The sequence below is a fragment of the Schistocerca nitens genome, chromosome 4, assembly GCF_023898315.1.
Source record: "Schistocerca nitens isolate TAMUIC-IGC-003100 chromosome 4, iqSchNite1.1, whole genome shotgun sequence".
NCBI classification, from domain to species: domain Eukaryota; kingdom Metazoa; phylum Arthropoda; class Insecta; order Orthoptera; family Acrididae; genus Schistocerca; species Schistocerca nitens.
In genome coordinates this window covers 858822927-858848809 of record NC_064617.1, presented here as the reverse complement: position 1 = coordinate 858848809, position 25883 = coordinate 858822927, and positions in this window count along the sequence as shown.

Genomic DNA, 25883 nt, shown 5'->3' with positions numbered 1-25883 from the left:
ATATGTGGGGTGTTGGGTGGGAGTTTATGAGAGATTATTATTATTAGGTGTGTGTTTTGTTGTGTGGGGTGTTTTATGAAGGGGTTTATATTAGTGGGAGGGTGGATATGGTTGGGGGGTGGAGTGGTATGGTGGGATGTGATTAATATGATTTTGGTTTGATATTTTTGGTTATGGTTGATATGTAGATGGGATGGTGGGGGGGTTGGTATATTTTATGATTAGTTTGGTTTTTGGGGAGGGGTAGGGGGGATTTAGGTTGTTGGGGGGATGTTAGTTGTGGGGAGTTGGGGGAGGGTTTTGTTTTTGGGTATGATTGGAGTTGGTAATATAGTGGTTGGATGTTTATGGTAGGGGTTGTTTAGTGGATTTTTTGTGGTTGATATGAGTGGGTGGTTTTAGTTGGTTGAAGGAGTAGATGAGGGGGGTTTAGGTGGTTTGGGTAATGGTTGAATTTTTGTTTTGTAAGGTTGTATAGGTGATGAGTATGATTTATATGTGGGGATAAGTGTGTTGTAGGGTTGTTAGGTTGGGTGTTGGTGAGAGGGGAATAGGGGGGGGGTGGTGTATGTTGTGGAAAGTGGGGTGGTTTGATTAATTTGAAAGGGGAGAAGGAAATGGAGGGGGAGATAAAAGAGGGGTTTTTAAGATAAGATGGGTGTGGTTTATGGATATGATTGTTGGGAGGAGGAGTAGTGGAGGGGTTGGAGTAGGGAGAGTTTGATTTTTGAGTTTGGTGTGAAGGGGGGGAGGATGTTTGGGGATTGGAGAGAGAGGATTATTTGTATATGTGGGGGGGGTTGTTGTGATGGGGTGGAAGGTTATTTTATTTTGGTGGGAGGAGTTTGATTCGCTCATGTCTTATCGGGCAGCGTTGCAGATTACCGTATAAATAACCTTATTAACCGATAAAAGCAACAGCAGAAAAATACTGAATTGCTGTAACATTTTCGTGTAAAGTGGCTGGAGCAATGACTTTCATAAATGCAAAGGGCGAGTGAGACCCATATTAGATTTTAGGAAACAAACCTGGAATGTAATTTAAGTTAGAAAGATGGATACATTATCCGACCTCAAGGCATTCACAGAACTGAATGTACGTGCAGAAACTTGCAATTCTCGTCCTCTCACTTTTTAATTTATCTCTGTACGACGCAAGGTCTCTTTACTATTCCTCCAACTGTGCCACACCAAACCATAAAGTTATGAGTATCCTTCACGGCGTTGGTGACAACCCTTGTCTCATTGTATTGTCTATGCAATGAGTTTTCACCACTTAAATCCTCATACAGTGTATCGATGAGATTGGTGCCACTTATCTGTACGTGGTGGTAAAGCTATTGAGTATAACAACCTGACACGACTCTATTTCCCTGCCCCAGTTTCTTGTATCTCGGATTTAACAAATCTAATGTGTACCTCTTCATCCATCGGTTTAAATTTATTCTCTACTGTCCCTAACTCGTCTCCCTAAAACTGGTAAGACGTCAACTTCTATTTCCATCTGCTGATTTTTACTTTGTTTGTTTCGACCCTTCAGGACCACGAGTGACTTTTGCAGCCATACAGTGCTGTGTCACCTTACTTCAGTCTTTCGGGGCAACTTGTTCTCCCCATGTTGTGCTCAGAAAACCTCAATCTTCTTTTCCGTGTCATACTTCACACTGGTTTTGCTCTCTCATACAGCTTCTTGATCAGTGTATCCAGATTCCACCTCTCTCTTATGTCCTGCTTCGTGTATAGCTTAACTATTATACTCTTCTTTTGGTACCGGAAGCTGTGCACATTCTCCACCACTTCACCTGCAGCCTTCCAGTCGATCTCTGCATTCAATACCTCGGTCTTGTTCTTCGCTATCTTGAGGCCAGCTGTCACTACAAATTCAGTAACTTTTTTTAGCGTAATTTTTGTATCCCCATCCTCATGGGGCAGTTTTATATCACCTACAAACGTTTGGCTTTATAAGCGAGAGAAGTTCAGTTTCAGAAATTTTCCCCACGTAAGGAACCGTCATAAAAGGAAAATACCGTTTGCCCTCTAAGTGGACTGTTCTTTCTTCTATAGAATTGATAGACACGTACCTAGTGGTAATAAGTGCTAATAATCGACCAGTTCCTGAGCTTTCACAAAACCTGTCGTCACAAGTAAGGTGAAGGATGGACCAAGATGGCGTTTACGAATTACCAGAAGTACTGTCGAGTTTTGAAACCACGCGAACAAATAGTTGGTCCTTCTCAAAGTCTGAGTGAGAGTACCTAGACTTAATCTGAATGAGGATGATCGAAGTGTAGCTGCCCTGGGACTGTACAATAGCCGAGGACGGGTTTCGCCCACGTGATATGAGGCATGGCACTACGAGAAATGCCCGTACACATCACATCTTCTCCTGTAATCGAGCGCTTCTGAAACTGGCCCCATGTTTACATCCTTCTCTTTCTGTCGGTAATCGGTACACGTCTTTCACCTCGGTTCAGAATCCTATGTCTCTGTTGTCTCTGTTGACTACTACTAGTTTCACTTTTCTAGTTGCGCACGTTTGAATGGCCATCTGTCATCATCAGGTGGATTGTAAAAATATATGATTCACCTCATTTTGATGACATGACTATTGTAGCACGTAGTGGCGTTTAAAATAAAAGTAACTGAAGTGGTAAATAGACGAGTTTTTGTTTATTACATCAGAGAACTGAATTATATGACCAGCCTCAGGTGATACCTAATGACGCAATTACTAAAACAAAAATAATGTCCGCCTTCGTTCTGTGCTCACACTTTACCTCATTACAACGAAACACCCTTCACTCCCTCCAGACAATTCTCATTCCTCGACGCCTCTAGTTGTTCTGGTGTCGCAAAATTGCACCACCTCAGAACTCGATATGTCAGAAAACATTACTTTTGTACACCCATAAACACATTTTTTTCTCCTAATATCACTGTTGTTATTATCAAATTATTATTAGCACTACTACTACTGTAGCACTTTTGCCATTAACGTTCTTAGTTCTGTTTTTGAAATTTTCATTAGATATGGTACAATCTTGTTTCAAAGCATTTTTAATTATATTGCTACCATTTTATTACTGTTCATCATATAAAAATTACTACAATTTTTTAAGTGTATGATGTAAAAAGTATTATACATCTAATATCCTAGTTCAGTGTAAGAGAAAGCCTGAAGACACTCCTGTCATTACGTTAAATAAATAAATTAAATAAATAAATTCGTTGTTTATAATATAGCAGTGCTTTGCTAGGTATGATCCTACTGGGGGAAGGGGGCGTGGGGGCTTGCCTTGCCTTCGTCGCATCTATGAAATGAGGGACCCAATCAGTTGCACGGGGACTCGGGATCACGGTGCAGCTGGGTATTTTTCTCTTACACAAATCGTCGCCAGGAATGAAAGAACCAATAAATGACAGAGGCAATGAGAATTTGAAGCTTTGATCTCTAGCTTTGTAATCATCATCATCATTTAAGACTGATTATGCCTTTCAGCGTTCAGTCTGGAGCATAGCCCCCTTATAAAATTCCTCCAAGATCCCCTATTCAGTGCTAATATTGGTGCCTCTTCTGATGTTAAACCTATTACTTCAAAATCATTCTTAACCGAATCCAGGTAACTTCTCCTTGGTCTGCCCCGACTCCTCCTACCCTCTACTGCTGAACCCATCAGTCTCTTGGGTAACCTTGCTTCTCCCATGCGTGTAACATGACCCCACCATCTAAGCCTGTTCGCCCTGACTGCTACATCTATAGAGTTCATTCCCAGTTTTTCTTTGATTTCCTCATTGTGGACACCCTCCTGCCATTGTTCCCATCTACTAGTACCTGCAATCATCCTAGCTACTTTCATATCCGTAACATCAACCTTGTTGATAAGGTAACCTGAATCCACCCAGCTTTCGCTCCCATACAACAAAGTTGGTCGAAAGATTGAACGGTGCACAGATAACTTAGTCTTGCTACTGACTTCCTTCTTGCAGAAGAGAGTAGGTCGTGGCTGAGCGCTCACTGCATTAGCTTTGCTACACCTCGCTTCCAGTTCTTTCACTATGTTGCCATCCTGTGAGAATATGCATCCTAAGTATTTAGCTTTGTAATCTGGTACTTTTTTTTCTTTTACCAAGTTTTATTGCCGTTATTAACAGGCCTCATTCTCCTTTTCAGGACTTCCTTAAGATCCCCAGTTCTCGAGTTCCTGGCATCGACTCTTCGCTGTTGTCTTCTCCGGTCTGTAAGTATAGTGAAAAGTAACTTAATTTATTTGAAATTATGTAATTCAACTCTGCGTCATAAAATGATTTTTGTTTTAGATCAAAAAACAGGTAAATAATGTTGTAAATAATCTTTTTTCTCTTCTATATCTTCATCTTTTCCCACTCACTTATATTAATTATATAAGTCGAAATTTTTGTGAAAAATCAGTCTGCGGGTGAACTTAGATATTCCCAGACCACAAGCAGCGTATTACAGTGGCTATTCCGAAAGTAAGGTCCGAAAGGTCGCGATGTGGAATCGACAGTGAAAAAATGGTTCAAATGGCTCTGAGCATTATGCGACTTAACTTCTGAGGTCATCATTCGCCTAGAACTTAGAGCTAATTAAACCTAACTAACCTAAAGACATCACACACATCCATGCCCGAGGCAGGATTCGAACCTGCGACCGTAGCGGTCGCCCGGTTCCAACTGTAGCGCCTAGAACCGCACGGCCACTCCGGCCGGCGACAGTGAAAATCCTACAAAGATTTGCACAGATGTGTTGAGCAGTGTCTCTAGTATTTCTGTCGATCACGTCGTGTCGCTCTTTTTTCAGTTGTGAGTACACAGTGAGGGTGTAACGAGCCATAGAACAATAGTGTCTCCCAGCAAGTATGGGTGCCCACTGCCAGGTTGTACCTGATTTAATGCAACCCACATAACGTACCTGTCATGCGTTTCCTACTTCATGACAACTCTCGTGCGCACTCTGTAGTAGCAATGCGGATGCCAATGCAGCGTTTTCGATGGGATGTGTTCGAAAGATAACATTTTGGCACAGACTTCAGAACAGCGTAGAGAAGTGGTGGAAAGCGTACGTGGCTGCCTTGCAAACGAAGGTATTGGAACTTTGGTACAACGCTACGACAAACGTCCAAGTCGGAACGGTGATTATGTAGAGAAGTAGCTCGAAGATTTAGCAAACTGCTGCAAGTGAAACAATTTTGGTTTTCGTTGTGGTTTTCATTTCGCGACCGATCGGATCTTAGTCTTCGAATAGCCCTCGTATTTATATTGCAGGTTCTGAAATATTCTACAGCTGCGATTTCATTCTTATTATTTATATTATTCTTGGTTCTTCGATATGCCTTTCAAGCAATCTTGCCCATTGAGGGTTCACAGTCACACGTTGCAGTTTGTTAGTTATATGTAGAAGTAACTCGTCTATACCTTTTTATTTAAAAAAATGTTCAATTTTGTGTGAAATCTTATGGGACTTAACTGCAAAGGTCATCAGTCCCTAAACTTACACACTACTTAACCTAAATTATCCTAAGGAAAAACACACACACTCATGCCCGAGGGAGGACTCGAACCTAGGCCGGGACCAGCCGTACAGTCCTTGACTGCAGCGCCTTTTTATTTACCATAACGTTGTTCACCATGTGCGCTGATATCCATACACTTACGTTATTCTTAACAGGAGAAAATATTTATAGCCAGGACTGGGTACAGCTATCATCGTTGTATGCGTAGTGCGTGTTACGCTGCGTCTACAGAACCACTGTACGGAAGCACGAACGCGATGAATAAATCCCCATACGCAGATGCAGTGATCTGTGCTCGGCTGTGGTCTTGGCGAAATGGGTGGGCCTTGAGGAGAGACGGGCTTAAGGAGCCGGTTCAAATGGTTCAAATGGCTCTGAGCACTATGGGACTTAACATCTATGGTCATCAGTCCCCTAGAACTGAGAACTACCTAAACCTAACTAACCTAAGGGCATCACACACATCCATGCCCGAGGCAGGATTCGAACCTGCGACCGTAGCAGTCGCGCGGCTCCGGACTGAGCGCCTAGAACCGCTAGACCACCGCGGCCGGCTAAGGAGCCGGAGTCCTCGCTTTTTCCACGACTTATCCCTCTCCGAGCCCCTTCTCTTCATGTCATCCTCCTCTTAGGAGGACGTTCTCGCTATCTCTAAGATGGATTTATTATGTATGGCGGGCCATTGCTAACAGAGAGTACGTAAAAGAACGTTCTTGACAAAATCTGTGCCTCACTCAAAGAAACGAAGAACACGTATCACCGTAAAATCTCAATTTTAGAACCGCGAGGACATCGCTGGGAAATTTTTTCTTTCTATATTTCCCAGATGTAAGTTCATACTATTAAGATGTATTATTTTTGCCTTGTGTTACTGTGTGGAAGTAACGGAAACATAAGATAAACATTTATTTTCACAATATTGTTTATTGTGCACCCGCGGCACAAAGGTGTACCACACTTTGACGTAATCTCCCCCACAATGATCTACACTCGACAAGCCACCACCCTGTGCGTCGCGGTGACAACTACCCCCTTTCCTTTCCACTTGCGAACTGTGTGTTGGAAGAACGTCTGTCGGTAACAGGTATTATGGTTTTGATATTCTCGTCGTGATTATTTAACGTGATGTATATTGGAGGCAGTAATATGTTGTCCTACTCTTCGCGTTGCCGATTAATTTGTAATTCTGTCAGAGATGGCAAAAGACTTGGAAGGGAGGTTGAACTGAGTGGATGGTATCTTTAAGAAATGTTATAAGATGAACATCAACAAAATTAAAATATGGGTAACGGAATGTTGTCGCATTAATTCAGGCTACGCTCAGGGAAATGGCACAATTTGACTTAAAGAATGGATAAATTGATAGAACACGTTTTGAGGCATCATGTAAAATTAATGAGACTATATACTTTTCCATTAAAATTAACCGGAATCGAATGGTTCGGGCTTTGTCGGTAGATGCAGGGAGATCACGTCTGATTTTGTGGGGATGGCTCCACGTGATTGAAATGTTTATTCGCTAGGACTCGCTAGCGTATTCTTGTCTCGAAATTACGCCACTATTAATGATGACACTATCTCGTTACCACAGCTGTCCAGGATAAAGGTTATGGCCCTTTGAGACTTTGTTTTGTAGACTCCTTCCTCCGTAAAACTTATTTTGTTGTACAACACAGAAATGCATTGAAAAGAAGCCGTTCTTCACATATAATTAACGAGAAAAACAATGAGTAGGCTAGTAAGTGGAGCTGATTCGATCTGTGAGCTCGACCATTCGCTACGCTTTCGGCGCCACACAATGCCAGCTCCGAGGAGGACAAGAAGTGTGCAGCTGCATCGAGGGAACGTTCGTCCCGGCAGGCGCGGTGCTGGGTCTACTGTTTTGGTGTACCATTTTGTCCAACGATTACTCGAGTTTCCAAAATTAGGCTAGAAAAAATCAACTGAGGCAGAAGCACTGTAGTAGTTTCACGTACCTTTGGCTCAGTTAAGTACAAAAATTACCGTCGCTCATATTTTAATAAGCTTTTATCAATTTGTATGTGTGAATGGATTGTAAGACGCGTATAGATTTCTTTCTCAGAATATTGATTAATATGTATGGTAAACAAATGAAGCATCCGAGGGAATAACGCACATTTCACCAAACTTTCAGAAACGAGAAAATAATGTCAAAACATTTTAGCAACTTTTTATAATTTTTTTTAGATATTCTTGTTAAAAAATTATATAACTGGACTAAATAGTGGATTCTAATGTTGGTTTTCCACGATTTTTATTTCTCCTGGTGTAATATCTCTGTGCAGCCTTAGCAGATATACGTAGAGTGTTATTCTATGTCACGTGTTTTCTTGACTGAGTACTGTAGTGCATATTGCTCTAGGTTCTTTATTACAACTGTTAAACTCATGGTTAAAGAGTCTATTACTCTCGGAATATTGCGAGCATTACGCAACTGACATCGAACTACAGCAAGCAAATTTACAGACTACGGATCTTTAGCAGTAATATGTATCACAGTGAAGCATTATTTTAATCGATGTGTACTTTTCTCAAATTTGCAGTTAGCGGAAGACTTCTGCCACATCTTTCCATGTTTTCAGGTGTGAAACTAAGTCATCATGTGTAGATTCAGAGAAAGCCGGCGGCACATCACTTTATGTACAACGTGGTTATTTCAAGCAGTTAGTTCATGAGCCCACCGGAATAGTACACGGTTGTGAAAACACACTTGACCTCTTAGCAACAAATAATCCTGAGTTAATAACGAGCATCAAAACCGATTCAGGCATTAGTGAACACAGAGTTGTCGAAGCGAGATTAAACAATGTAATCCCCAAATCTTCGAAAAATAAGCGAAAAATACACCTATTCAAAAAAGCAGATAAAAATTCACTTGACGTCTTCCTTAGAGGCAATCTCCACTCATTCGAAATTAATAATATAAATGTAGACCAGATGTGGCTTAAATTCAAAGAATTACTGTCGGCAGCAATTGAGGGATTTATACCAAATAAATTAACAAACGACGGAGCTGATCCTCCTTGGTGCATAAAACGGGTTAGGATACTGTTGTAGAAACAACGAAACAAACATGCCAAATTTAAACAGACGCAAAATCCCCAACATTGACGATCTTTTACAGAAGCTCGAAATTTAGAGCGGACTTCAATGCGAGATGCTTATAACAGTTTCCACAACGAAATTTTGTTTCGAAACCTGGCAGAACATCCAAAGAGATTCTGGTCGTATGTGAAGTATTTTAGCGGCAAGAAACAATCAGTGCCTTCTCTGCGCGATAGCAATGGAGATACCATCCAAGACAGTGGTGCCATAGCGGACTTACTAAACACAACCTTCCGAAATGCCTTCACAAAAGAAGACAAAGTAAATATTTCAGAATTCGAATCGAGAACAGCTGTCAACATGAGTAACGCAGATGTAAATATCCTCGTAGTAGTGAAGCAACTTAAACCACTTAATAAAAGCAAGTCTTCTGGTCCAGACTGTATAGCAGTTAGGTTCGTTTCCGAGTATGCTGATGCATTATCTCCATACTTAACAATCATATACAACCGTTCGCTCGACGAAAGATCCGTACCCAAAGACTGGAAAGTTGCACAGGTCGCACCAATATTCAAGAAAGGTAGTAGGAGTAATCCAATAAATTACAAGCCTATATCGTTAATGTCGATATGCAGTAGGATTTTGGAACATATATTGAGTTCGAACATTATGAACTACCTCGATGAAAACGGTCTATTGACACACAGTCGACATCGGTTTAGAAAACATCGTTCCTGTGAAACACAACTAGCTCTTTATTCACATGAAGTGTTGAGTGCTATTGACAAGGGATTTCAGATCAGACCATATCAAAAGGGAAATCACACAAATTAACAGTTAAGTCACAGACCCAGTTCATGGATTTTTGTATGGACAGCAAAAGCATCAAACGGAAAGGTAAAAATGTTCTGGGGTACTTTTGTCAAACTGAATAGAGTTTTCAGAACTAATTTTTGAATGTTTCTGAAAATAAAAATTTACAGTCAATGCGAATTACCAGCAGCGATTAAGTCAGGAAGACATGGACTTTTAATGGAGAAGCTATTCAAAAAATATTGAATGCTCAGCGAGTGATGAAAACGAAGTGAAGCCGGCGGGACTCATCGTTGGGAAACGGATGGAAGATGGACCAGGGAAGTCCAGAGAAAGGAAAATACCCGTACGACACTGAGCAGGCGACATCAGAACACAGATGGTGCACCTACATGAAGACTGTAATGAACTTAATGTATAGATGATGCTCTTGTGCAGCTGTTGATGGTGATTATACATAATATTCCCTATTTGGATGAAATCAACCAAAGCCCTGTGTCTCCGTCCCATTGCTGTGGTGCTCACACCTCGGTGGAAGAACCTCACCGGCATTTAGGAGTAAACATTCACATACACTTCCTCAACAGCGTTTCACAAGAAAATCGTCATCTTCCCTCCACGGATTTCAACCGAAGCTTACGGAACATTTACTCAACACTTTCGCATGGATCGAACATAACTGTAACAAATTTAGTAGCACATCTCTGAACTGCTTCGATCTCTTCCTTTAATCCGACCACATTGGTTTAGAGAGCATTCTAGCAGTCCTTAGGTATGGGTTGAACAATCGTTGTGTAAACCGCCTATTTCATAGGAGCGTCACATCTTTCCCAATAAACAGCAGTCGGCCATTCTCCTACCCTACAACTGATACAATTTTTACTTTTCGTGGTTGGGGTTCGCAGTGGTGCATCATAGTAGCCACTGACTATAAAAAAATTATTTTCACAATTTAAATGGTGAAGAAATGTTTTGGACAGTCAGAGGAAACTATGAAGTCCATATAGTGTCGTCTCACAACGTTAGACCTAGATATCGAAGCGACCCGAGTGAGAGTGGCAGCATGCTATTAACATTACATTCATCCTGGCACTCAACTACGACGTTTTCACGTACACCACAGCATTATCCACATTGCTTGCCACCCAATCCGACAAGTGATATACGTACCTCAAACTGAGTGGCGGTCCTATCACACTTCCCTGTGGCCTTCAGATGTTAACTTTGTCTCCAATGAACACCCGCAGGCAAGTTCATCGGACACTGCAGTGAATTACCGACTACCGCTCTGAGCACTAGAGCCACATGGATCTCGAAGTGTTTCATTGCATTGTACATTCGCAGGCTAGTTGCTTGTTGTACTTGGCGGAAGGAGCGATTTCACTGAGCAGTCACTGAAAAAGTCTCTCTAGTTACGATAAATTCGCTGAGTAAGGCTGAGATGATCCACATTAGTATAAATACAAACATCACAAACAGTTTTGCATCACCTCGGTTCCCTTGACTTGCGGAACCTGTACAGAAAATTGGAATAGTGATCAACATAAACATCTTTTCCGCCACTTTTACAGCTTGAAAACCACACATTGCATGTTGTACCACCATACAGCAAGACCTTCAGAAGTGGTGGTCCAGAATGTGTATACACCGGTACCTATAATACCCAGTACCACGTCCTCTTGCACTGATGCATGCCTATATTCGTCGTGGCATATTATCCACAAGTGCATCAAGGCACTGTTGGTCCAGATTGTCCCACTTCTCAACGGCGATTCGGCGTAGATCCCTCGTCCATAAACATCCCTTTTCAATCTATCCCAGCCACGTTCGATACGGTTCATGTCTGAAGAACATGCTGGCCACTTTAATCGAGCGATGTCGTTATCCTGAAGGAAGTCATTCACAAGATGTGTGATAGCGAATTTTCCTCTATGAAGACGAATGCCTCTCCAATATGCTGCCGATATTGGTGTACTATCGGTCGGAGATTGGCATTCACGTATCGTGCAGTCGTTATGGCGCCTCCATGACCACCAGCGGCATACGTTGGTCCCACATAATGCCACCCCAAAACAGCAGGGAACCTCCACCTTGTAGCACTCGCTGGACAGTATGTCTAAGGCGTTCAGCCTGGCCGGATTGACTCCAAACACGTCTCCGACGATTGTCTGGTTGAAGGCATATGCCGGCCGGAGTGGCCGTGCGGTTCTAGGCACTACAGTGTGGAACCGAGCGACCGCTACGGTCGCAGGTTCGAATCATGCCTCGGGCATGGATATGTGTGATGTCCTTAGGTTAGTTAGGTTTAATTAGTTCTAAGTTCTAGGCGACTGATGACCTCAGAAGTTAAGTCGCATACTGCTCTGAGCCATTTGAATCATTTTTTGAAGGCATATGCGACACTCATCGGTGAAGAGAACGTGATGCCAATCCTGAGCGATCCATTCTGCATGTTGTTGGGCCCATCTGTACCGCGCTGCATGGTGTCGTGGTTGCAAAGATGGACCTCACCATGGACGTCGCGAGTGAAGTTGCGCATCATGCAGCCTTTTGCGCACAGTTTGAGTCGTAACACGACGGCCTGTGGCTGCACGAAAAGCATTATTCAACATGGTGGCGTTGCTGTCGAGGTTCCTCTGAGCCATAATCCGTAGGTAGCGGTCATCCACTGCAGTAGTAGCCCTTGGGCGGCCTGAACGACGAATGTCATAGACAGTTCCTGTCTCTCTGTATCTCCTCCATGTCCGAACAACATCGCTTTGGTTCACTCCGAGCCGCCTGGACACTTCCCTGTTGAGAGACCTTCCTGGCACAAACTAACAATGCGAACCCGATCGAACCGCGGTATTGACCGTCTAGGCATGGTTGAACTACAGACAACACGAGCCGTGTACCTCGTCCCTGGTGGAATGACTGGAACTGATCGGCTGTCGGACCCCCTCCGTCTAATAGGCGCTGCTCATGCATGGTTGTTTACATCTTTGGTCGGATTTAGTGACATCTCTGAACAGTCAAAGGGACAATGTCTGTGATACATTATCCACAGTCAACGTCTGTCTTCACGAGTTCTGGGAACCGGGCTGATTCAAAACTTGTTTTGATGTGTGTATATTGCTTAACATTTAATCGTGCAGGTTCTTATTTTGGGATACCCTTTATACATACGTATGATTGCAATGCTTGCTGTCGGTCTGTTCCGGAGCGAATATTTCGGTAGTTTAATTCGCCCAACAGGTGGTAAAGGGTCGGAGGAGGATTATTCCTTTACCAGCATGAAATTTACCTCGCAGCTTTTCATCACTTTTTCGTACGTTGTATTTTCCACTGGTGATTTGAATAATTTGTTGCAGTAGCAGAAACAGTTGGAAACAGTAGCTGCTACTGTTGCGGGAAAGCCCACATCTCTCATGCGGAGGGCACGCAAGGTGACGCGACGCTTTCTTGTCAGAGCACAGCCGATTCCACAGGATTATCGAGTTTCCCGGCTGCTCTGCTGTTTTGCTACAGAGTATTTGTAGCATTGAATTACCGACTACCGCTCTGCGCGCGACAGCTACATCGATCCCGCTGTTTTTCGTTGTGTTTTACACTCGTAGGCTAAATGTTCGTTGTGCTCGGCGGAACGAGCGGGGCTTTCACTGAATTAGAGATCCGTGCCAGCATTAGTCTGCGAGGGTAAAAGCTATTGCTCGAGTAGAGTGGAATCTTACCACACAGTGACTCGTCCTCAAAACTTAGACAATTTATTATCATACGATTTGCATCACGTTTATATTGCTGGAACAACTATATTTAAGGTTCGCGCTTAAATACCATACTTGTAATAATCTTAAACTTCGAAATTCAATTCTGTTAAATTTTAAACAAGACAGATGTCTACCGAGTTAAGTGACGCAATGGAGAAGCATTGGACTCTAAATCAGTAGCAGGGTAGTGCAAATCTCCATCCATCCATTCAGATTTAAGAGGAATTCCTCCGATATTTTTCTGTGAAAACTCATAAAGACAAAATATATTAACATTCTACATCTTTATTCGTCATGTCTGCATATTTATTCCTCAACGTAGTCATCCTGGTGACGAACACATTTCCCCAACGAAAGACCAATTTGAAACATCCTGGCAGATTAAAACTGTGTGCCGGACCGAGACTCGAACTCAGGACCTTTGCCTTTCGCGGGCAAGTGCTCTACCAACTGAGCTACCGAAGCACGACTCACGCCCGGTACTCACAGCTTTACTTCTGCCAGTACCTCGCCTCCTACCTTCCAAACTTTACAGAAGCTCTCCTGCGAACCATGCAGAACTAGCACTCCTGAAAGAAAGGATATTGCGGAGACATGGCTTAGCCACAGCCTGGGGGATGTTTCCAGAATGCAGAGTGAAAATCTCTGATGACCATAGATGTTAAGTCCCATAGTGCTCAGAGCCATTTGAACCACTGCGACGGAAAGCTAAATAAATGGCTCTGAGCACTATGGGACTTAACTTCTGAGGTCATCAGCCCCCTAGAACTTAGAACTACTTAAACCTAACTAACCTAAGGACTAAGTTCCCAGAGTGTCTCTGTTTTACTTCAGTACGAGTTTTATCGGTCTGCTATGCTCCTAGCCCATTTCTGAATTCGTTCCGTATCTGCTGTCATATCCATTTCATAAGGGCCCCTAACGTAGGAGTACTAATCTAGAATCTGTCGCACTTGTGTCTTATATGCCATTTCTTGATAAACATCCATCAAATCTGTATCTTTCATCCACGTTCTCTACTATCGACTTTTAACAGACCTCCAATTTCACATAGATTCTCACAATTACAGCTAATTATTTATACGTTCTAACGTGCTCCATATAGTCAAATTAATCTTGTAATATGATATAGCCCTCTTTTTGGAATTATCTTGAATTTATACACATTTGAAGAGAGCTGCCATTCCGTACACCAAGTGGAAATTTTAACAGAGTCCTCTGCACTTCGTACGGTCTATAACGATATTCATCAGAGAATAGTCTGGCAGTACTGCTGTTCCTATGTTACAAATGTTTTATATAGTTGGAGGACATCAGTGGTTCCTTGGGAGAAACCCGATGCATACCGAGTACTTCATCGACGAAGTTCTCATTTCCAAATGTTGCAACCGTGGAATGGTTTTGCCACAGTCGGAGATCCTGGATCATGCCGCCAGCTGTTTGCATGTGATAGGACAGAGACACGCGACAGTTTCAGCTTTGCCCACACACCGCTGCGCTCAGGAGAACAACTCCCCCCCCCCCCCTTATACCTGGCCCACGCCCGTTTCCGCCCATCGTAGTTGAGCTCTGTGCGTGCTTTCCGCCAGCTGAGGAAAGCACTGTTATCCCCACCGCCTTCACATCGGCGTGCGACACGCGACTCGCACACAGTATTTGCCACTCCCCCCCCCCCCCCCCACATTTTGTTTACAGTTAGCGAACACATGAAGGGAAACAACATTGGTGCCTACGAAAAGTTTATTCACCGTCAGGGTTGCACATTGCTAATGTTGTAACGAATGGCAATCGACTGCGATACCAAATAACATATTGTTTCTAGTATTGCCACTATGAATTTTGACGAAGACATAATAAATGGATTTAGACAATTAGTAAGATTGTGCAAGACCCGCCCGGATCGCCACTTCCAGAAACGGTAGGTGCGCCGACCCGCAGTGAATCCAGCCGGCGGTGTGCCAGACAGCCTAGATGTGGTTTTTCGGCCGTTTTCACATCCCACTAGGTGAATACCGTGCTGGTACCAAAGTCCCGCCACTGTTACACGATGTGCTTTCGCAGATAAGTGTTCTAAGTAATCTGATTACAGGTAAAGGAATCGGAGAAACTGTTAATGTTGTGTTTCAGGGAATTAATGCAGTGGCTTACAAATCGTCTTTCTTAATTTCGGAAAAGATGCAGTACTTTCAGTTGCATACGACAAACAGAACGACACCACAGTAATTGCTAATTTCAAAAAAAATAAAATCAGTATCTTACCATATACGAAATATGTTCACAAATTAATAGATTTTAGTATAATTTTATTGGATAACTAATCGCTTAGGAACGAAGTAATGATTGCACAAAAATGAGAAGTGAGAATAACTTGTAATGTTTGCGAACAATCATCCCGTATGCGCCTCCTCGAGAAATAAGACAGTTTAACAGCTTCTTCACAATATATGTATTCGCCAATGAAATTCGTCATAAATAACGATTGCAGTATGAGAAGAATAGTGACGCCCACAGCCAAAGCAGAAAAAAGTCCCTCCATCACTCACTACGGAAACTGCCTGTAGGTCAAAAATGGCTCTGAGCACTATGGGACTCAACTGCTATGGTTATCAGTCCCCTAGAACTTAGAACCACTTAAACCTAACTAACCTAAGGACATCACACACATCCATGCCCGAGGCAGGATTCGAACCTGCGACCGTAGCAGTCCCACGGTTCCCGACTGCGCGCCTAGAACCGCGAGACCACCGCGGCCGGCGTCTGTAGGTCAGAAAACAGTTCGGCAAGCGTATAGAAAATCATTTGATCATTTGTCCAAAACTAAAATGTCTGACAGGTAGCAAAGCAGATTTTCAATCTGGCCTAAAATCATTTCTTCTGGACAACTTTCGTAGCCGAATATTTATTTAAATACAAGCGACATGTATAGTGTAGTTTAATTTGTAACAAGCGCAGTGGCAGGCTTTCTTTTATTAAATTTAAAGCGCCGTGCTGTGTAGTAATATGAAACTAGCCAGCATGCAGCCATACAGGGTGTTACAAAAAGGTACGGCCAAACTTGCAGGAAACATTCCTCACACACAAATAAACAAAAGATGTTATGTCGACATGTGTCCGGAAACGCTTAATTTCCATGTTAGAGCTCATTTTAGTTACGTCAGTATGTACTGTACTTCCTCGATTCACCGTCAGTTGGCCCAATTGAAGGAAGGTAATGTTGACTTCGGTGCTTGTGTTGACATGCGACTCATTGCTCTACAGTACTAGCATCAAGCACATCAGTACGTAGCATCAACAGGTTAGTGTTCATCACGAACGTGAATTTGCAGTCAGTGCAATGTTTACAAATGCGGAGTTGGCAGATGCCCATTTGATGTATGGATTAGCACGGGGCAATAGCCGTGGCGCGGTACGTTTGTATCGAGACAGATTTTCAGAACGAAGGTGTCCCGACAGGAAGACGTTCGAAGCAATTGATCGGCGTCTTAGGGAGCACGGAACATTCCAGTCTATGACTCGCGACTGGGGAAGACCTAGAACGACGAGGACACCTGCAATGGACGAGGCAATTCTTCGTGCAGTTGACGATAACCTTAATGTCAGCGTCAGAGAAGTTGCTGCTGTACAAGGTAACGTTGACCACGTCACTTTATGGAGAGTGCTACGGGAGAACCAGTTGTTTCCGTACCATGTACAGCGTGTGCAGGCACTGTCAGCAGCTGATTGGCCTCCACGGGTACACTTCTGCGAATGGTTCATCCGACAATGTGTCAATCCTCATTTCAGTGCAAATTTTCTCTTTACGGATGAGGCTTCATTCCAACGTGATCAAATTGTAAATTTTCACAATCAACATGTGTGGGCTGACGAGAATCCGCACGCAATTGTACAATCACGTCATCAACACAGATTTTCTGTGAACGTTTGGGCAGGCATTGTTGGTGATGTCTCGATTGGGCCCCATGTTCTTCCACCTACGCTCAATGGAGCACGTTATCCTGATTTCATACGGGATACTCTACCTGTGCTGCTAGAACATGTGCCTTTACAAGTACGACACAACATGTGGTTCATGCACGATGGAGCTCCTGCACATTTCAGTCGAAGTGTTTGTGCGCTTCTCAACAACAGATTCGGTGACCGATGGATTGGTAGAGGCGGACCAATTCCATGGCCTCCACGCTCTCCTGACCTCAACCCTCTTGACTTTCATTTATGGGGGCATTTGAAAGCTCTTGTCTACGCAACCCCGGTACCAAATGTAGAGACTCTTCGTGCTCGTATTGTGGACGGCTGTGATACAATACGCCATTCTCTAGGGCTGCATCAGCGCATCAGGGATTCCATGCGACGGAGGGTGGATGCATGTATCCTCGCTAACGGAGGACATTTTGAACATTTCCTGTAAGAAAGTGTTTGAAGTCACGCTGGTACGTTCTGTTGATGTGTGTTTCCATTCCATGATTAATGTGATTTGAAGAGAAGTAATAAAATGAGCTCTAACATGGAAAGTAAGCGTTTCCGGACAGATATCCACATAACATATTTTCTTTCTTTGTGTGGAGGAATGTTTCTTGAAAATTTGGCCGTACCTTTTTGCAATACCCTGTATACGCAAACAGGTGATGTACAAATAGCCTCTGAACTGACGTGTACATCATTCTGATAGAGATCTTTCAAACATTCCACGGTACGAACTATAGAGTTTTGTGATGGCCCTACACTGGTGTTCAGAATTGAAGGACGGAAGGAATTTTCGCACGATGTGTCACTACCAAGTAACATAGCTCGATGGAACTTGGACCACAGCTATAAAGATCTGCCACGTTATAGTAGTTACTGAAAGAAATACGCAGTGAGGCGAACAGAAATGACACTTTTAAGAAAGACCATAATTAGAATGAAGTCACACAATTCATGACGGCCCCCTGGTCATTACAAAAGGCGGGGCATGGTTTTTAACAGGGTATGTGATGACCACGGACGGCACTGGATTCTCTGCAGCGTGTTCCCATGCCGGTCACACTGTTGATAAGCAGTTATTGTGGAGGGCGTTGCATTCCTCCAGGAGCGCGGTTGGCAACTGCAGTGTGTCTCCCACGACGTATGGATGGCGGAACGCGGAAGCCAGTCCAAGAACTGCTCCACCTGCTCTGTGCCCATTGCTATCCATAGAAGTCGAATGCACGGACAGGGGGAAGGAGTTCGGTGTCACAGTAACGTTCGCCGGTGAGTGTGCAGTGTTCGTCAGTAGGCCGTACTACGTTATGCCTCCCCATATTGTATACCAGGGACCACCAAAGAGTGTCATGTTCGACAATATCTCATCTGCTGAGAGCTGGGAAAATGTAATGCACGCGAGAACATTGGCTAACATGATCGTTTTTGTGGCCCAGGTGTTACGTGTGGAGAGGCATAATGTTGCACGGGCTTACTGACTTCCAAATCTTTGAACACAGTACAGTCGCCGGGGAATGTTACATTAACACTGCACTCCTTCTCCGTGTGCGCCTTGGGAAGCGTGCATTCGGCCGTGAGTTCATTTTTATGCCTGACAATACGCGACCGCATCGAACCGAGCAGGTGTAGGAGCTCTTGGAATGAGAGAATACGCCCCCCCCCGACTTAATCCTTACAGAGCACGTGTGGGATATGTTGGGACGTATTGCAGCACGGCCATTTGTACCAACGACCATCCACCAGTGGCAACCGTGCTGGTGTAGGAATGGTTCGCCCAACGACAGTAATTCCTTACCAACCTTGTAGCCGGCATGAGAACACGTTGCAGAGCATGCATTCCCGCTCATGGTCGACACACATCCTGTTAAGAACCATGTCCTGCCTTTTTTTAATGTGCATTGGACCATCATCAATCCCAGTGACTTCAGTGTAATTATTGTCTTTGTATAGAAGTCTCATTTCCGTTCGTGTCATTGCTTATATCTTTCAGCTGCCATCAGTACTGTAACGTTGGAGTTATTTCTATGTGTTGTCCAATTTTCATCGAACTGTGTTACTTGGCAGCAACAAGTCATGCGGAAGGTAATTTCGTTCTTAATTTGTCCACACCAGTGTATAATGTCTATGGAAGCAATTTTGATACAGTGTATTGAAGACATGGGCCACCGGCAGTTCAGTTATCTGCTTCTTCTTGCACTATTGGCGATTAGAAACGAATTAGCTCACTTTAAACCATACGCAGTTTTATCTTTCTTTCTTTCCGATTCTTGACTAACAACGTAGTCGCGCGGAAAAGTCGTTCGCAATTTAGATACACGACGTTTATTACACCTCCATATTAAACTCAAATTTTTGCATTATGACGTATTGCTAACTAATATCCTTTAACAATACATACGCTTATGTCGAAAGAAATGCCATAACAACGAATGACAAATTTTCACTTTACTTTAAAAAACCGATGCCTCTTGAAACATTATTCTACGTGAATCTTAGTACGCTGCTACAACATGTGAAACCTGTGCTAAAGTAGTAGGTGCGCGCTGAATTATAAATTCAAATCCATTTACTGCTTAAACTAAAAACACTGGATTTTATTTTCTCTTTTTATACAGCATAGCACTGGGCAGGGTACAGTGTTAGAACACAAGATTCCTAGAAGTGGGAACTGGTGTGACGTGCAACAAAACGCTTCCCTCCGAAGAGAGCGTGCCTCTAATTGCGTGAGTGATGATTGTGCTTCAGACGGAACATATGAAATACCTCTCCGCAAACAATTACGACGACACAATGCTGCGACGTCAAGAATCCGAACTAGTTAATACCTGCCGAAAGTGCAATTAATAAACAGACTATACGCCTTGTGGCCACACCCTGTTAAGACACAGACATTTTGTAGACTTATACTGTATTAAATTAACTTTACTTAAACAGTCATTTCCACCATAGTGATGGATCTCCCGTCGTTTATTCCGAAAAAGCCTACGTGATCTCTTAGTGCCATCGTTTTTACCAGTAAAACGATGGGTTGTAGTTGCAAGCAACTCAAACCTGAGACACGAATTGACACCACTCAGTACAGTCTCTCATTAATTGCATACGGTATGGACCTTACATCGGGTGGTAGCATTTTGCTACTGAAGTTCTTCCTATTACTTTCCTAGTCTTCGTTTGGATTCCTCGTCTTTATTCTGTTTCTCTTCTTACTCCTTTCTAGTAAGTTAGATATTTTCATGTTACATGTGTCATAATCATGATTTGTCGCTGTTGTGCTATATATTAGATTCTTCACGTCACTGGGGAAGCTGAGAAAGTGTTTTGTGGCTGAATGCGTTACTCCTTTGTGTGCCAGATCTAAGATGAGTGACGGAGAGTGTAAGGGTATATGCAACAATAATAATAACTTCAGCTGTATTTCTTATCATTTATTCATGACCAGGTTCAGTGGCACAAGTCACTATCTTCAGTTCCCTAGATTCAACAGAAATATCATTCATCTCACCACAGAAACAAAGCATAATAGCTATATACTTTTTTCATTACATATGTTTGTGTGACCAGTATAGCATCCAAAATATGAGGCATCAACTATAGAAAGTGCCTGCACCGTAACAAATTTGTATTAATAGTTGGAAGACCAAGCGACCTTATAGTGTAAGTATGTAGGTTCAAATGGCTCTGAGCACTATGGGACTTAACAGCTGAGGTCATCAGTCCACTAAAACTTAAAACTACTGAAACCTAACTAACCTAACGTCATCACACACATTCATGCCCGAGGCAGGATTCGAACCTGTGACAGTAGCGGTCGCGCGGTTCCAGACTAAAGCGCCTAGAACCGCTCGGCCACGCCGGCCGGCAAATATGTAGGGTTGTTGAATACTGTGTTAATTTTGTGTTGGTTACATGAAACTGTTAACTGCTGTGGTGTAAAATGTCATTTTCATGGGATGAAGCAGAAAAATATAATGGAATACTTCCAATTAATTTGGTTAGATCTGAAATATGCGTTAAAAACCATCCTAAGGTATAAATACTATTTCTTATGTAATAGATTACACAATGCTCCAGAAACTTCATCCAACTAAGGTGACAATTATTGAACTATGTGAAAAAAAACGTAAATTAGTTACAAACAACGGCATGCAAACACTCCATTCGACAGGTAAACGTCACTACAGATATTCGAATTTAGGTTACGACAAGTTCAGTTTGCCTGCCATCATTGACGATTATGTGGCGCAGACGAATAGCGAAATTCTATATGACTCGTTGAAGTGTTGGAACATCGATTCTGTCGATGACCTCCTGAACGGCTGTTCTCAGCTCAGCAGCGGTTTTGAGGTTATTGCTGTATACCTTGTCTTTAACATATCCAACGCAAAAAGGAGTCGCATGCGTTCGACAGTTGCCTCTGGGCACCCCAGAGCCAGAATGCAGTCCTCAGAGTGCCCCTCCAGGACATCAAACACTCCCCTGCTTCGATGGGGTCGAGCTCTGTCTTTCATGAACCACATCTTGTCGAAATCAGGGTCACTTTGGATAATGGGGATGAAATCATCTGTCAAAAGCTTAACGCACCGTCCGGTAGTCACCGTGCCATCCAGAAATATCGTACGGATTATCCGCGACTGGACACTACACACAGCACAGTCACCCGTTGAGGGTGAAGAGATTTTTCGATCGCAAAATGCGGTTTCTCAGTCCCCCAGATGCACCAGTTTTGCTTATTGACGAACCCATCGTAATGAAAGTGGGCTTCGTCGCTAAACCAAACCATACAGAGCATACTAATTCCAATTATGCCCCGCTGCCAACCATGCAGTTTTGAACGTCGTAACACAAACCGTTCAGAAGCTATGACGATTTCATTTCATATAGTTCAGTATTTGTCACTCTGTAGAGATGCCTTGTGGAGTGGAATTTGTATAAGCGTGGTATATTGTAACAACGAAATCATATTAACAAAAAGGCAACATAAGCTACTAACGTTTGAGTCGGTGCGTACACTTCACTGCTGTACACCGCAACGGTCACGCTGGTACTGTCTGTACAGGTAAGCCGCAGTGGGGCGCTAGCGGCCACACACACAGTTTTACAGATGAATGACGTTGATAGCTATTCGAAACCGTTAACATTATATTTTAAACGCATTTTCAACCGTTCGAACTGGGTATTTCCCTTGTGAATAGCATTTCCGCCTCCGAGGAAGGCTATTTTCATGAATGCTCGCTGTTCCAACTCTGCTTACATCAATCTTGTAGCACGGACAAGCTCACATTGAATGTTACAGGCGCTAGACCGAGTCAATTTTCCATGCGGTTGCAGTCTGTCGGTTACTTTCGGTACTGTTCGCCGCGGGAATTCGGATGTCCGCACGACATATGATCCTCCTATGATGAAAAAAATGTTTGCTTTGCTCAGGGACCAGAAGATGGTGAATTGTACCACCGACTCAGGTTGTAAATAAATAAAAAATAATACAATCAGCTGAAGGTGGTGTCATTATTGCACATTAACATAGCCGCTGCTATCCCAATTAAGTCAGAAGATTATACACATAAATTAGTGTAAAGGGATTTCTCGTTCTTTTTAACTACATTTATGAATGTTACTATTGTTTTCGATTTCCTATTTATTGAAAACAACAAACTTCGTAAGATTCAAATGGTTCTGAGCACTATGGGACTTAACAGCTATGGTCATCAGTCCCCTAGAACTTAGAATTACTTAAACCTAATGAACCTAAGGACAGCACACAACACCCAGTCATCACGAGGCAATCCCTGACCCCGCCGGGAATCGAACCCGGGAGGAACCCGGGTGTGGGAAGCGAGAACGCTTCGTAAGAGAGTGGAAGTACTGTAAAGCTGTCGACAGTGCACACGACGGTTTAGAGCCGTTTAGAGGATCACACATACTGCCCTTACCACAGGCTACTGAGAAGCGAACACTTTCTTTCACAGTTAAGAGTTTCCCTGGAATATGATGCCATAAGACGTGAGAACAATAGGAGAAGTAAGTCGACCTTACGACGTTTTAATCTCTGATATTATCTTTAATTCAAAAGTTGTAGAGCATAGACGATTTCGAAGATCTTTTAGAATGTTCCGCATCTTGTATTCGTTTTTTGTCATCCATACATAGCAGACAGAAAACTTTTATTTGCTGTATTTTTAATTACGCTTTTCACGTAGCTTATTTATTTCGGCTTTCATCGTCCCACGCTCATTACAAACGAATATGAATGTCGGGAGCGAAAGATGGCTGCGCTCGACGGCCTGAAATGAAGGAAGCTCGTTTGGCGCGGACGGTAGCGATCGCACATATCTGTGACGCCCGTAATGCGATTAACGGCAAATTTTCCCGACCGACACTGCGCTGCTACATCGCACGCACGCGAATAATTGATCGTGTTTCGCAGCAAGAATGTGGCTCGACAGCGGATTACAGTGTTCGAGGCTTAACTGCGAGTTAATTGTCCACGTCTGGCGGCGCCGCTCCTGCCTTTTATTTCGTTACCGAGCTTCATGTCGATATGTCCGATGCGGAACTCGCGGGCGGCCAGCAGGTGGGTGTTACGGCGTCCTCTAGCGGGACTCCGAAGCATTCGCGTCGTTTTTTGTACGATTGTTTATAATAAGATAACTGAAAACTACATTTCGGTAGTTAAAGGCTTCTCGTATTTGATGTTTGTCGTATTACAACTTGGGTGCTGTGAAAGCATGCTGTTTCAGTCCTATGGCACATTGATGATTGGTCGAAGGTGCGTCGATTTTGGTATAGTTTGTTACAGTTTAACTTCAATAAACGACTTTTGTGGTTAGAGCCATAAGACATTTGTGTACATTGTGTAACATAATCGTGACACAGCTGGCATGTTGCAGCTGTAACGTCATGGATAGAGTCCGGAACTACAAAGGGAAAGGTATCTTGTTACTTGTGTATTTTCTTTTCTTTGACTTGGTTCAAAATGGTTCAAATGACTCTGAGCACTATGGGGACTTAACTTCTAAGGTCATCAGTCCCCTAGAACTTAGAACTACTTAAACCTAATTAACCTAAGGACATCATACACATCCATGCCCGAGGCAGGGTTCGAACCTGCGACCGTAGCGGTCGCGTGGTTCCAGGCTGTAGCGCCTAGAACTGCTCGGCCACCCCGGCCGGCTCTCATCTTGTGTTTTCTAAAAGATTCTGTGTGTCTTTTAATAGAAGTGTGATCTGCATTACTTGTTGTTATTCTTCATTATGGAACAGGGACCAGTGAACTAAAAGACTGCAGTCTAAACCACTGGAAGTGCCATAGGAAGCTGTGAACAGACGGATCAGGCGCCATTTGATTTGAAACAGTCGGGAATTGACGACTAGTGCGCTACGAATCGGTACCAAAAAATAAATATAAAAATATTCGTCCTTAAATGACGATAATGAGCGAACGGACTTCGTAACTGTGTGTTGTGGTTTATTTAACGTACTGCAGGGAGCATTATTTCCTCTGAGAATTCTACTAGCTTTGTCATCATCGTGAAATATACACGTCACAGTCGCATCAGTGTGACCACCTCCTATTTATTTTTATTTTCTTTATTTATTTAGTGTTCCGTGGGACCAAATTAAGGAGAAGTCTCCATAGTCATGGAACGAGTCAATACATGAAATTATAACACGATATTAGAAACAGATAAAATGAAATATAAAAAAAACATATTCAGGTGACAAGTCGTAAGTTTAAATAAAGAAAATCAACAATGTAACACTGGAATTGACTTAATTTTTTAGCTCTTCCAGGAGCTCCTCGACAGAATAGAAGGAGTGAGCCATGAGGGAACTCTTCAGTTTAGACTTAAAAGAGTTTGGGCTACTGCTAAGATTTTTGAGTTCTTGTGGTAGCTTATTGAAAATGGATGCAGCAGAATACTGCACTCCTTTCTGCACAAGAGTCAAGGAAGTGCATTCCACATGCAGATTTGATTTCTGCCTAGTATTAACTGAGTGAAAGCTGCTAACTCTTGGGAATAGGCTAATATTGCTAAGAACAAACGACATTAAAGAAAATATATACTGTGAGGGCAATGTCAGAATTCCCAGACTATTGAATGGGGGTCGACAAGAGGTTCTCGAACTTACACCACATATAGCTCGAACAGCCCGTTTTTGAGCCAAAAATACCCTCTTTGAATCAGAAGAATTACCCCAAAAAATAATACCATACGACATAAGCGTATGAAAATATGCGAAGTAGACTACTTTTTGTGTTGAGGTGTCACTTATTTCAGATACTGTTCTAATGGTAAATAAAGCAGCATTTAGTTTCTGAACAAGATCCTGGACATGGGCTTTCCACAACAGCTTACTATCTATCCGAACGCCTAGGAACTTGAACTTTTCCGTCTCGCTTATAATATGCCCATTCTGTCGGATCAAAATATCGGTTCTTGTTGAATTGTGAGTTAGAAACTGTAAAAACTGAGTCTTACTGTGATTTAGCATCAAATTATTTTCCACAGGCCACGAACTTATTTCATGAACTACATTATTTGATACTGTTTCAATATTACACACAAGATCTTTCACTACCAAGCTGGTGTCATCATCAAACAGAAATATTTTTGAATCACCTGTAATACTAGAACGCATATCATTTACATAAATGAGAAACAGCAGTGGCCCCAGCACCGACCCTTGGGAACGCCCCACTTAACAGTGCCCCATTGGGACTGAACATCACTACCACTCTCAATATTGCGGAGAATTACCTTCTGCTTTC